Raw genomic sequence first — 12,971 nt, 5'->3', positions numbered from 1 at the left:
ACTTCAAAACCTAGCAGCCTACACTATTTACTTCAGAGCCAATTTCTAATCTTCTAACAAAGCACAGACAACACAGATGTATGATTGTTGAAAACTTCACTGAAGCTGATTGCCTCAGGCATCTCACTGGACCTATTCATTGATGGTCAAATGTTCTTGTTACTACAGAAATTTTGTATTAGGAGTAAGTCCTCAGGGAGGTCTCATTAAGGTTATGCATTGTCTCATTTATTCTGGAGCCAGGTAGACTTGGTATCCTGATTTTATTGATGAGGAAATTGAGGCTTGGGGTAATCACATAGTTTGTCCAAGATCAAGGTAGTAGGTAGTGAAAACCTCCTTTTGCTTTAGAAAGTCCTACCCTAAGACTGGCAGGAAGAGGCGAAGTGGCAATAAGCCCATAAAAATCTGTGTGGTCTATAAGCCTTAAAGTGAAGGTGTGTTTTCTGGAACTTTGCAGGACATGGCTGGTGAGGCGGCTTGGTGTGTCCTTGTGACAGGGTTGCTAGGAATTCTTGAGCTAGACTTTGGCTCACCTGATGTATGATTGCTTCTTTTTGAGTTTTTGGATTATGAGTGAACTTAAGAATGTGGAAAGAGGGCAGCCCAGGTGGCTCAGCAATTTAGTGCAGCCTTCAGCCCAGGGCCTGATCCTGGAGACCCGGGATCAAGTCCCACGTTGGGCTCACTGCATGGAACCTGCTTCTCCCTCTGCCTGTGTCTCTGCCCCTCTCTTTTTCTCTCTCTCTCTCCCTCCCTCCCTGTGTCTCTCATGAATAAATAAATAATCTAAAAAAATGGAAAGAGCCACTGACACCTGTATTAGAGTCTGAATCGTGTCATTAATACACCATGTGGCCCCTCTGAGCTGGTAGCCTTGTCTGAAAATGAAGGTCCCTCCTCAGGATGTGAGGTGGGGTGGATGTGGAAGTGCCCTGTTACCCACTGATGCACAGTGTCCTTGCGAGGTCTTAATGCCTGCTCCCCAGCAGAGCTGGGCCTGCTACAGGCGCTATCATGGGGACTTTGATGGGAGGCATTTCCTGGAGCTGGGCTGAATGGCTTCCTCCTTAATCTGGGTGGTAGCCCTAGACCTACCACCCCAAGGTGGGCACCAGTGCAGCTCTCAGGGTAGAAGGCCCTCCTTGCAAGTCAAGGGTAGGAGTTAGCATTTTGAATAGGATAGTTAGGAGAGACCACACTGATAGGTGTCATTTGGGCAGAGACCTGAAGGAGGCAAGGAGGCAGACGTTGAGCTACCCGGGAGAAGTGTTCCAGGAAGAGGAAATTGCAGGTGCACAGGTCATGAGGCCAGAGCATGTTTTGTGTGTTGAGAGAATGTAGGGAAATGGCCAGTGGGAGCCGAGTGAGCTAGGGTACGAGAGAGGGAGAGGCCAGATGTGGAGTGAAACTCCCAGTCATTTATAGGCTGCAAGTTCTGTGACTAAGTCTGAGTGAGATAGGTTTTCACCAGGCAGGTTACAGAACTTGGCCAAGAGCTAGAGTGGAGTCAGGATTTGAACCCAGGTCAGCCCAGTTTTACAGTCTGCTGCCTCTGAGATAACCATCCTGCAGTTTTGCTTCACTCTCCAAAGGGAAAAAAACAAAAGCAGTCTCCATTAATATGTAATAAATCCGAACATTCACAGAGCTTTTGGTAGCTTTCCAAACACTTATTCATCTGTTACCTTGCTGGATCCTGACAAGTGGCAGAGTCAGGATCCTGCCACGCATTTTGATTGCCAGACCAGTGCCAACCAGACCTTACCCATGTGGCACCTGTCTGTGGTTCCCTGGCCTCCTAAAGAACGGCTTATCCAGCACCGTCTCTTCTGCTGTTCCCCCTGTGAGTCCTCAAGTTCGACTAGGATGGCTCAGGAATTCAGACCCACCTGAGCAGCCACCTGGAGTTAGCTTGTCGGAATTCAGCTCCAGAGTCTCATAGCTCATGACAGTCTCTTGTCTCCATCATTAAAACTATGCCAGGTCAAGGTGTGTTGTGTCTGACACAGCCTCTCAGCACTCTTCTTACTGTGCCAGGAGACAGGCCATTTCAGCTCAAGGTCACACAGACCCAGTGTGTGAGCGCCTGGCTTGGGGCCACTTCCCAGCAGCTCAGTCCAGGCCCAGCAGCAGCGCCGGGCAGCCAGCAGCCCTCAGGAGGGGGCAGGCACAGCTGAACTCTGCCTGGTACCGCTCGAGGAATGCAGGGCATTCAGCAGCTGCAGCCAACTTGCAGGGGTTTTATCCCAGCTTGCCCAGAATGGAAGCGACAGGGTTATAATCCTCCCATACATACAGGCAGTGCAAGTTTTGTTAGGGAATGGGGAGCATGGGGTGGTACCCGTTACCAAAGTGCTGCACTGACAAAGCGGCACAGCCAAGTGTGTGGGCTTGGGCTCAGTCAGATCTGGGTTTGAGTCCCAACTCCATATATGAGCTGTAGAATCGCAGCCAAATTATTTAGCTTCTCACCGTCTCACGCACCTGCCTCAGGACTGCCCTGTTGATGAAATTGTATGAAGTACTTAGCACCTGGCCATAGTTTGTTTAGGGAACGAAGGCCATTATTAGCTAGCCGTGACCTTGGAAGTCAAAGTACTAGATGGCACTACACAGGCAGAAAGGTCCTGTGTAGATCAGCATGGCTAAGGCAACCCCGGTGGCCCAGTGGTTTAGTGCCCACCTTTGGCCCAGGGTGTGATCCTGGAGACCCAGGGTCAAGTCCTACATCAGGCTCCCTGCATGGAGCCTGCTTCTCCCTCTGCCTGTGTCTCTGCCTCTCTCTCTCTCTCTCTCTTTCTCTCTCTCTCTCTCTCTGCCTCTCATGAATAAATAAAGTCTTAAAAAAAAGATCAGCATGGCTAGTTCAAGGAGGAACAGGGACTTCGAGCATTCAGATTCAGCCAGGGGCTTTCTCCACAACCTGTTCCTTGGTGCCCCAAAGGCAGGTCTGTGTGGAGACACTGAAGACCAGTTCACGGGAAGGCTAAGGCACTTGTCTGGAATAGCCTGGCCACAGAGGAGCTGGGTCTCTGCAGTGGAAGCAGTGGCATGGGGGCAAGTGGGATAATTCAAGAGAGGTTTGGGAAGGTCATAGAGTACAGGACTTGGTAGTAGGGGGAGGGAGAGGTGGAGGGGTGACAGATGCCGAGTCCTCTGGCTTTTGCAGCTGGGGAGATAGTAGACTCTCATATGGGGGTAGGTGGAGCAGGTTTGGGACAGGAGGCGTGTGCAGATGGGTAGAGAACTGGGTTTGGACATGAGATCAAGGGTCCTGTGGGGCACCCAGGTGGAGATGCCCAGGATGTAAGAATTTGGGCAGAGGCAATACACAACTGGGGCTGGAAGCTTGATCTTCAGACCCCGAGGCTGGAGCTGGTTCCTCGGTACATAGACCAGCCTCTGGTGGCCTTGGCTTCCTTTGCACGGTGTCTCTCTGGCTTTTTCATACACTGGGTCCGTTGCAAACCCAAGATGGGGCTTCTCCCCTGAGTCTGGCTTTGACCTTGGGTGGCTACTGATCAGCTCCTCATCTGCAAAATGAGGTAGTGAGACCAGCTGCTCCAAGGGTGCAGCATCCTGGGTAACCTCCTAGGATTCACATGGGCCGGGAGTCCCATGAACACTAGAGGAAAGAGGTGGCACTTAGGAGCAGTGGCCTTTGCAATAAAGAGAATTAGCTGAAGGGTGCCTGGGTGGCTCAGGTCATTAACCCTGGGCGTCCTGGGATGTGGTCCCAGTCAGGCATCCTGCTTAGCAAGGTCTCTGCCCCTCCCTCTGCTCCTGCTCCCTCTCCCCTCCCCTCTCAAATAAATAAATAAAATCTTTAAAAATTGAGCTGAATGAATGATGAGTGCCTGAGGGAGTGAAAGGATTGAATGAATATAAATGTATGAATAAGTGATAGAGTGTGCCTTAAATCTTTTTTAGAACGGAGAGGCGTAAAATGAATAAATGATGAATGTCTGCACTATCCTGCAAGCTTCAGCCTGTGCAAGCGGTGGCTGTGACTGCCGGCTCCTACCAGTGGCCATTAGTCCCTACCCCCGGCCCCGCCCTGCAGCATGGAGATGGGTTGGACTGAGCCTTTGCTCTGTGTCAGGTGTAGGGGGTAGGGCATCAGGAAGAGGCTGCAGGGGAGGGGCACCCTGAAGCTCCAAAGCCTGACCAGCAATTTCCTGATGTTTTCCGGGAGTGCAGAGGCTCTGGGAAGCTGCAAATCATCCTTGCTTCCTGTGGCTCCACATTCCTGTCAAGCCGGTAGCTAAAAATCCCAGCTTTCTTTATTTCTGGCCCCACCCTGTCCCAGCCGCTCATCAAGATCAAGGTACCTCCCTTCTGCCCTCACCCCCACTACCCTGTGTTTCCCTGAGGCCAGTGACCGGGATGGTGGGCTCCTCTTCTGGTTAGGAAGCAGCAGGGAGCCTGGGCCCCAGGCCTGACATGCCCTCTTGCAAGCGGGCACGTTTCTGGCACGATGTTGAACTTCTCTGAGCCTCAGCTTCCTCCTCAGACAAGTGGAGAGAGTAATTGCCCCCTGCCCCGGGCCCTCTTAGCCTTACCATACAAAGCTGCAGTATGTGCTAGAGTGTTACATCCGTCTTGTGCTGTGTCACCTGGAGGTGAGGCATCCCCTCTCTAACCTCTGTTGTATTTAGAGGAAGAAGCAGCTCCCTCTCAGAGCTTCCACAGAAAAGTCTCACTTTCTGTTTCAGACAGGAAGAGCTGCCTTGCTCACAGTTCCATGTAGATAGGTAAATGGGAGACAAGTAGTCCTTTTCTAGTGTCTGACAGTCTGGTCGGGTGGTCTGGCCTGTGGCTAACCTAAATCTCTTCAGCCTGATAGCCCCTTCCTTGTCGCTTTTCCTCAGAGGAGAGGTGACCTCCCGGTGTCAGAAAGGCTCTGAAACCATTTTCCACTCTGCCTGCTTTTCATCTGCAGAGCTGGCCAGGGAGTTTATATAAAGAGGTGTTGTTGGGAGGGCTCCAGCATTCCTGATCTCCACCATAACCCCTGGCCATCCCTGAGGAGTCAAAGCGCAAGCAGGGCGGGCTCTGCAGACTCGACTCTGAGGCCTTCCAGTCTTACTCCTTCTCCTTCCTGTCCAATTTCTGCCCCGAGCCCCTCCTGTGGACATTTAGGGTCTTGAATACTGTATCAGCACCCAGGCACGGACGCTGCTAGAAGAATCCCAGTACCAGTCATGTGTATCACAGTTGGAAGTGAGGTGGAAAGTCACAAGAGGGCAGCCCTGGTGGGGCAGCGGTTTAGCGCCGCCTGCAGCCTGGGGTGTGATCCTGGAGACCTGGGATTGAGTCCCACATCGGGTTCCCTGCATGGGGCCTGCTTCTCCCTCTACCTGTGTCTCTGCCTCTCTCTCTCTCTCTCTCTCTGCCTCTCTCTCTCTCTCTCTCTTTCTATGTCTCTATGAATAAATAAATAAAATCTTAAAAAAAAAAAAAGATTTGGGATCCCTGGGTGGCACAGCGGTTTAGCGCCTGCCTTTGGCCCAGGACGGGATCCTGGAGACCCGGGATTGAATCCCACGTTGGGCTCCCGGTGCATGGAGCCTGCTTCTCCCTCTGCCTGTGTCTCTGCCTCTCTCTCTCTCTGTGTGACTATCATAAATTTAAAAAAAAAAAATTCCAGAGCAACTTATTAAAAAAAAAAAAAGAAAGAAAGTCACAAGAACACCAAGGCTGGAGGCTTCAGGGGCTCCCTGTCCAGGGCTGGCCTCCAGCTGATGCTCCAGGGAGGGTTCTTGGGCACCAAGCTCACAGGTAGATAAAAAGGAGTGAATTTGTAGTACAAACTAGGTGTGCAGTGGTGAACTGGACACATTGCTGGCTTCAATACACCAGTGATACCTTTGTGGTGAAAGTGCTTTGTGAAGTCAGAGCTAGACAGTATGGCTTCAACAGGCTTTAACCCCTCAAAACCTTATCAGTAACGGGGTCCCGTGATAGTCCCTAGCCCAAAGAGTTGCTGTGAGGAGTCAAAGAGATAATGCCCTTTAACAACAACAACAACACACACACACGTTAAGGATTTCAGAGTCCATTAAGGGGAGACGTGTATGCACAAATAAATGCCACACAATGTGAGCAACTGTTCAAATGCCACCTCCTCCATGCAGCCCTCAGGGATGCACCCTGAGTTCCCAGGCAGGAGATGAGAGGCTCCTTCTGAAAGCCCTGTTGTCCCTTTCCTCATTTCTCCATTGCATTGCTTGTCTTTCTGTGAATGTTTATTATAATTGTTTACACACCTGTCTTCCACACTGGTCTGCCTCCAGGGGAGGCATGGGGAAATTCCTTCCTGAAATCAGCAAGGGATATCCCCTCTAGGTTCCATCTAATTGTAAGGGTGGAATTCTGTGAGAAGGCCTGGAGTTGTGGCTCCTGCCAGGGCCTATCATGGAAGGCTTCAGGGAGAAGGTGATGTCTGAGCTGGGCCTTGAAGCCTCTGCAGGATTTAGAACAGCAGCCATAGGCGTTTCAGGGATGGCCGAAAGGGGTGCGGGGCAGGGTGGCAGCCTGTAGCACAGAGAGGAGGGTCAGGGGTGGAGTTCAGTCCCCATTCTAAGTGTCTCAATCACCCTGAGCGAACGTCTCCCCTCCCTGGGCTCTAGCCTGTCATGTCAGTATTATGAGGGGGCTTTGCTAGCTAACCCCTAATGGTCCTCGCCAGCTTGGATATTTAGTGGCTTCTTTGACCTGCCTCTCCTCCTGAGACAGACCCAGATAGCAAAGTAGGAGTACTTCGGCACTCAGCACCCTCCAAATAACAGGCAGCGTGTGGTCTTCTCTGTTCTGGAGAGTTTAGTTGGAAGGTTGTTTGGTTTTAGGGTAAGAATACGAGCCCTCATGGCTAGTCCCAGATCGTTGTCCTGAATGTCTGTGCCTGGGGAGAGGCATAGCCTTTGAAGAAAGGTTTGGGATAGCTGCCTATCCCCAGACATAGCTGGGATTCCAGGGGACCGAGCTCACCCTGGCAGGCCCGGGTCAAGGCTTGGGGCTCAGGATGCTGTCCTGGCATGCTCCGGGCATGCTTCTTGGCCCAGCACGCCCAAAGAGCAGCGAAACAGCCGACACGTCTGCCACCCGAGCCTCCCACGCGCCTCCTTCTGCTCCCAGGCCCCAGCTCTGAGGTCCCACAATGCTTCCATTGTCCACAGCTCTGCCAGGCTCCCCCCAGGGAGCAGCTCAGAGCCAAGGGTCTGGACAGGGCCCTGATTTCTGGGGGCACAGCCTAGGCAGTCAGACCTACAGGGAACTTGGAGGATCATAGAATCTGGCAGAGAAGTTTAGAAGAAGGAAATCTTGGAATGAGAACACCATGGGTGCTGAGGCTCCAGGCTTGGGGAGGGATGGCCCAGTTCCATGGCCACACTCCCTTGTCTTATTTTAGTTTTTTTCGCTATAAAGTTATACTTGCTCCACCTGACCTGCCCAGATTTCTCATCTTTCCAGTGATCTGCCCCCCTGTGGCCCTGTGGACAGATTTCGTCTTGCTCACTTTGGGCCGGTTTTGTTTTTAAATCGGAGCCCTGTTTTCTTCTAGCGGTGTGGACGACATTGCAAACAATGTTGTGTCGGCACAAGAAAGTTAAAGTGATTTTTTTTCCAAGTGATTGGTTGATACTGCGACCAGAACAAGAATTGAAAAATGAACTAGGGCAGCCCCAGTGGTTCAGTGGTTTAGCACCGCTTTCAGCCCAGGACCTGATCCTGGAGATCGAGTCCCATGTCAGGCTCCCTGCATGGAGCCTGCTTCTCCCTCTGCCCGTGTCTCTGTCTCTCTTTCTGTGTCTCTCATGAATAAATAAATAAAAATCTTGAAAAATACACAGGGTCAGAAAGTAAAATGGTGGTTGCCAGGGGCTGGGAGCAAGGGGAGGGGAAAAATTTGGAGGGAGTGCCAGTGGGTACAGAGTTTAGGGAATGATGAAAATGTTCTTAATAGTGGTGATGGTTGCACAGCTCTGTAAATATGTTAAAAACCACTGAACTGTACACTTGAAAGGAGTGGATTTTATGGTATGTGAATTATATCTCAAAGCTGTTATTTTAAAAAGCTATACCTGCCGTTGTCATTAAATCAAACCATTACGACTTATAAAAAGGGAGTCTGCCATACGCCCAGTCTCACTCCCAGAGTTAACCACCCCCAGCATTTAGGCAGGTACCCTTTCTTCCACATGTTTAAAAATTCCCTCTGTAAGGATGCCTGGGTGACTCAGCGGGTTAGTGCCTGCCTTTGGCCCAGGGTGTGATCCCGGGGTTCCGGGATGGAGTCCCGTGTCGGGCTCCCTGCATGAAGCCTGTTTCTCCCTCTGCCTGTGTCTCTGCATCTCTCTCTCTGTCTTTCATGCATAAATAAATAAAATCTTTAAAAAAAACTTCCGTCTGTATGTTCATGTAAATGTTGAGATACATAAATATATATGATGTTACATATCTATTATATATATATAAATTTTCTTCTGCAAAATGGGATCCTTTTATACTTATTATTCTGCAGCTTGCTTTTTTCACTTTTGAGGATGTGTTTCCATGATATTCTTTTTAACAGTTGTGTGGTTTTCTGTCGTGTAGCTGTCCTGAAAGGTAATTACCCAGTCCCTTACTAATGAATGTTTAGGATGTTTCCAGTGCTTTGCTGTTAGCAAACAAAGACCATATTTGTGTGTGCCTCTCGGGGCCTCTGGGATAGTATTTTGGAGGACAGAATATTCCACCTTTTATAGATGTGGACGTTGAACTTAGGTAGATGACATCTTTGTCCAGAATCTTCCAGCAAGTCCCTGACGGAGAGGGTGGTGGGTGAAATGGGGCCGACCAGGTATCCTCTCCCACCCCCAGGAACGCTCTCTGGCTCCGGGAGAGAAGCAGTCTACCGGCCTCTGAGCAGGTGCAGAATCAGGGAAACTCAACAGCCAGAGGTGCCCAGAGGCAATAATGAAATTCTTTCTCCCCACAGCCTCTCCAGGTTTCCTCCAGGGCAGTCCTTCTCTTTCTCTCTTTTTTTAAAATTTCTACACTCAACATGGAGCTCAAACTCAGCCAGAGATCAAGAGTCACATGCTCTACAGACGGAGCCAGCCAGGCGCCCCCCAATCCCTTTCCTTCACAGGCGCCCCCCAATCCCTTTCCTTTCATCTCTCTGACACTGACCTTGAGATCTGTGCAGGGGAAGAGGCGGGGGGGGGTGGGGTTGGGGGTGGTGGTGGTGGGGAGCAAAGATAAACCTTAATTCCTGGTCATCTCCTCACTCTTTCATTCCCACCAGTGTTCATTCTATGTTAGCTTCCCCTACGCCAGTGGGTTCTGTTTTTTCATCCTGTCTTTGCCTTTGCCTCCTCCACAGCCCTCCTACAAAACAGGTTGGCAGGAAGAATGGCCAGTAGAAAAGCATGGCGCTCTTTCCCAAAGAAATCCAGGAGCTCCTCTGGACACTTTCATTTCCCTTGCCCTTTATCATGCTGGACAAAGATCACCCAGTAGCTTGTCTCACTCACCAGACTAGCCAGCCCTTGCCTGCCAGGATCCTGCCCGGCCACCGGGACCCCTGCAGCTATTACCCTGGGATAAATGAGAAAAGATTCAAACTCTACTTGCAGTGGCATCTCTCACTGGCTTACATTGAATTTGCTTTCTTGGGGGATGGATGTTTTTCAACTCAAAGGTCCCCATCTCAAAGGTCCCTTCCCTGGCTGCCCTGGTTGTCTCCATGGCTCTAGCACAGCATCTTGCTCTATTTTTTTTTTCTCCCCAGCACCGCTCATCATCTGAAATTATTTTCCTTCATTTTCTTGTTCCCTGCCTGTCATCCCTGCTAGAAAGTTAATTCCATGAGGGAATTCCCTGTCTTGTTTACTCCTATCTCCCCCAGAACACCCATGCTGGGAAGCTGGTGCTCAGGAAATATTTGTTGAATCCACGCATGAATTCAAACTCATGTACTAGGTCTGAAAGGAAAAGTTTCAAGCTGACAACTGTGGCTATTTCTTAGAAGGGGATTGGGATTGATGAGACAACTTGGAACTTTAGCTTTTATTTTTCAATATTTTAAAAGATTTTATTTATTTATTCATGAGAGACACAGAGACACAGGCAGAAGAAGTAGGCTCCCTGCAGGGGGCCCAATGTGGGACTCGATCCTAGGACCCCTGAATCACACCCCGAGCCAAAGGCAGATGCTCAGCTGCTGAGCCACCCAAAAATTTTTCAATTTTTGAGGAGGAGACTGTGATCACTTAATTGGTAGTTAAAAAATAAAGAAAAACACTGAATTAAGGGCCCAGATCCCTCAGGCCTAATCCTGAAATTATGGTTGGTTTGGGGCCAGCAACTTGACTTGCCTAGCCGTCTGTGGCTTCTGACCTCACCTGTAAACACAGTTCCAACTCCCACCTAAACCCTGGATTTACGGTCTGCATGGCACTTTTCCTTTCTCTTCTTCTTCTTCTTCTTCTTCTTTCTTCTTCTTCTTCTTCTTCTTCTTCTTCTTCTTCTTCCTTCTTCTTCTTCTTTTTTTTTTTCCAAAGCAAGTTCTATGCCCAACGTGGGGCTTGAACGTGCAAACTTGAAGATCAAGAGTCAAGTGCTCTACCAACTGAGCCATTTAGGTGTCCTGTGTACAAGTTTTTTATCCATCGTCTCAGCAGATTATCCACACCCCTGGGACAGAGGCAAGGCAGATTATTATCCCCATGTTTTAGGGTAGGAAATTGGGGTTCATAGCGGTTAGTTGTCTGGCCTGCAGTCACACAGCTGTGTCCATGCAGGTCCTTATTTCCTCTCATGGTGAGCTGACTCAGATAATGAGTTTATAAGGCCCACAAATGGGCTAATGGGGGCCCAGAGGGCTATGCCATATAAGTTATTATTACGGCAACGGGATCAAAGTCTGATCTGGAGCTGTCTTCAGGGAGCCCCTTAGGCTGTCGAGGACAGGAATAGAATCTCTTCCGGGTTTTGTTTTATCTATTTATTTATTTTTAAAGATTTTATTTATTTATTCATGAGAGACACCCAGAGAGAGGCAGAGACATAGAGGGAGAAGCAGGCTCCCTGCAGGGGAGCCTGAAGCGGGACTTGATCCCAGGATCCTAGGATCCTGAGCCAAAGGCAGGCCCTCAACCACTGAGCCACTCAGGCACTGCCCTCCTGGATTTTATTATTTTTTAAAGATTTTATGTATTTATTCATGAGAGACACACAGAGAGAGGCCAGAGACACAGGCAGAGGGAGAAGCAGGCTCTATGCACGGAGCCCGACATGGGACTCCATCCCTGGTCTCCAGGATCAGGCCCTGGGCTGAAGGCGGCGCTAAACCGTTGAGCCACCTGGGCTGCCCCCCTTCCTGGATTTTAAAGAAAGAGTCCTGGTGGTCTTTGAAGGCCAGGGTGGGTCCTGAGGCCAAGTCTCTGATTTAGTGAAAGGAACATTCCTGGAGTTGCTTTCCCACAGGGGGCAGGGTAGGAGGTGGCAAGCACAGGCTGGTGTGGACCAAGCGTCCAAGGGGAATCACTGGGCAGCCTGGCCCACAGCAGCCACTTCCTAGGTGGCCCCAGAGAGAGTCCACATTCTGGACCAAGAACACGTCGTCCAACCTTGAACAGATCTAAGATGTGAGGCTGGTCCTGGCTGGGGTCATAATGGCACTCTAGGCTGGGGCTTAATGGGTGTTTGAGGAGGTGGGAATCCCCAAGGGGGCTTTTCTCCTCCACAATAGGCCCCAGGTGAGAAGCCAGGTATAAAATGTTTTCAATCCATTTTGTCACACATTTACCAGGTTACCAGGTAACAATAATTACAATTTACAAGTGATTGAAAGGTCGGGTGTGTTATATCTGAATCCTCTCAGCCACTTTGTAAAGCTAGAATCATTTCTATTTTCTTTACTTGAGAATAATTAACATGCATTGTTCCATTAGTTCCAGGGGTACAATATACTGATTCAACAATTCTATACCTGACTCAGGAATTATCCCTATTTTTAAGCTATGGAAACAGGTTCGAGGGAGCACAAGATCATACTGCCAAGGGACTGGGGAAAGCCAGGATTCCAGCCTGGGTGGATAGGACTCCCAGAACCCTGCTCTTCCCAGCCTCCAACAGCTAAGGGGTGACAGCGGTGACTAAGACCCTGCTCCTTCCCTTGGGGGTGGAGCGACAGACCCATCCCAGCTATTATATTGGTCAAAGTGACGTCACCACCATGGCAGCTGAGTGGAAAGCTGATTCATCTGAGGTCAGGAGGGACTTCTGGGGGGAGGAGCCGCTGACCCAGGTCTTGGAGAGGGGAGCAGGAGGCTTGGGGGTTCCAAAGCCCTGAGGCCCAGAGCCCCACCAGACAAGGGCCTGCTTCCTATGGGTTCTGTCCACGGGGCCCCACCCCCCACCACTTCTTGGGGCGGGAGGAGGAGATGCCCGAGCCAACACAGGGGGAGCGCACTCCGAAGGACCAGTTGTCAGGCTCAAGACACCACTGAGTGCACACCTGGACTGATGGGGGTGGGAGCTGAAGTCTGGCAGGCGATGGGGGGAGGGGAGGGTGACGGACTGCGGAGGTCAGGGGTGTTTTGGAGGGGTGAGACGGGGTCAGGGAAGCTGGTGGCCATCTGGGGTGCTTTGGGCTCAGCAGGGGCACTGCCTGCCCAACGTTTCAGGCAGGAGGGCTCAGTGGGTTTAGGGAAAGTCGGTGTGGGGGGTCTGCAGGTCCTTAGGCCAAGGAGCGGGAAGAGGGCAGGAGCGGAGAAAGGATTCCAGGTGGGCACCGTGGTGAGGGTCGTGGGGGGAAGAAGTCCCTCGCGGCCGGCGAGGTCGCAGCGGGTCACGGGGCTCCGGGGGCCGTCCGGGAGTTCTCGGGGGCTCCCGAGGAGGAGCGGCGACCCGGCTCGCGGAGCAGAGGGGCTGCGCGGGGTCGGGCCCGCGGGCGGGGGCGCGTCGGGGGGCGGAGC

The sequence above is a fragment of the Vulpes lagopus genome, chromosome 5 (assembly GCF_018345385.1).
Source record: "Vulpes lagopus strain Blue_001 chromosome 5, ASM1834538v1, whole genome shotgun sequence".
Lineage (NCBI taxonomy): Eukaryota > Metazoa > Chordata > Mammalia > Carnivora > Canidae > Vulpes > Vulpes lagopus.
The sequence above is the reverse complement of the archived record's forward strand: the minus strand, read 5'-3'. Positions refer to the sequence as shown.